Below are 1,387 nucleotides of genomic sequence, written 5' to 3'. Positions count from 1 at the left end.
CACCAATTCAAATAAAAAGCTAAAATAATAATATAAATATATTTTTGGTATTTTCGCTCAAGAAAACCTACCCAAAGATGTGCGAAGAAATTAAAGATGAACGGGAGTGGCAGCGTAGCGTAGGGCGACGGGCCCACTGATTGTATAGCCCTTTTTGTCTGAAACGTGTCGACATATCATTGGTGGTAGGTTGTAGGTGAAGGACTCAGAATCCGTGCCCACTCACTCACTGCTTATTATTTTCTGCCTTCCAATCCCATAACCATTTTATCTATCTTGGCTTTCTTTGTTTGTTTCAAACAATTCTGGTTCATTCAGGTGAGGGGAGAGAGTAATGGTAATTTGAGTGAAGAATTGGGGTTTGGTTGCATGCTTTTCCACAGCTTTCTTGAACTTGGCTACTCTCTCTGGCTCTGCATGCCTTCACTTCTCTATTCCTACTGGAAGCATTAATCCTCAGTCAGTGGATATGAAGCTCAAGAAAGCTGTGGGAAATCATGGACGCCCCATTTTTATTTTTATTTTTTCTTTTGCTTCTTTGTTTCTCGGCTTTTGGGCTTCTACAAGGTATGCTTCTATGTAATTTCTACTTATTATTTCACTTCACTGCTCTATATGCATACTTCAGGTTGTATTTTCACCCCAAGTTTACATTTTGATTACATTTTCTTTCTCATATCACATCTTTTGATTGGATCTGATTGTTAAGATATGCAAAAAAGTGATATAAACATTACATTCTTCATTTTAGGGGCCACGGTAGGGAGTCGCCAAAAACTCAACCTTTGAATTTTCTTAATTTCCACAATTGCATCAGTTTTTTTACTTTTCACAAATTTAGAATGTAACCTTTCTTTTATTTTCAAGAATTAAGCCCTCTTACATTTCAATTTTCAAATTTTAGAGTTTAGGGTTAATTCTATTAAATTTATCTTATTAAATTTTGTTTCCTTACAAGTTCTTTTTTAGTTGCATGATTAATAATAAATATTTTTTTTTATTTTAAAATATCGCATCAATAAATTTAATAATTAATAATAATTATGTTAACCATTGGAGCTAAATTTTAAAATCTGAGAAAATTCTCTTTATTTAAGTTTTGAACTATTATTTTATCTTCTTCTTTTTTTAATTTATTTTTTTGAAACTTAATTTCATTATATGTTTTTAGCATATTTATTTCTTTTTTAGATACAATGCCTAGAACTACTTATAATCCCTCTCTAACCCTGCTTCAAAGTACTCGAACTTATGTTCTCCTTTACTAACAACAATGTCAATGTAAATCGAGTTAAATCTCAATCAACTTAATTTATTTTAAATATAACAATTTATCGCTATTCCTATTTTTATATATAGAGGTTTTTATTAATAAAACAATACAGCC

At 31.0% G+C, this 1,387-nt stretch overlaps 1 long non-coding RNA gene across 1 annotated transcript; it reads left to right on the top strand.

The window, feature by feature from the left end:
* The first annotated feature begins 163 nt into the window (after positions 1–163).
* Positions 164–890, top strand: LOC121210936 (uncharacterized). The gene is made up of 2 exons (XR_005906219.1): positions 164–567; positions 752–890. It is a non-coding gene; the product is annotated as an uncharacterized lncRNA (long non-coding RNA).
* The last annotated feature ends 497 nt before the right edge of the window (positions 891–1,387 follow it).

The sequence above is a fragment of the Gossypium hirsutum genome, chromosome A12 (genome assembly GCF_007990345.1).
Source record: "Gossypium hirsutum isolate 1008001.06 chromosome A12, Gossypium_hirsutum_v2.1, whole genome shotgun sequence".
In the NCBI taxonomy this organism is placed as follows: domain Eukaryota; kingdom Viridiplantae; phylum Streptophyta; class Magnoliopsida; order Malvales; family Malvaceae; genus Gossypium; species Gossypium hirsutum.
Note: the sequence above shows the minus strand (reverse complement) of the source record. Positions and strands in the feature narration are given on the sequence as shown.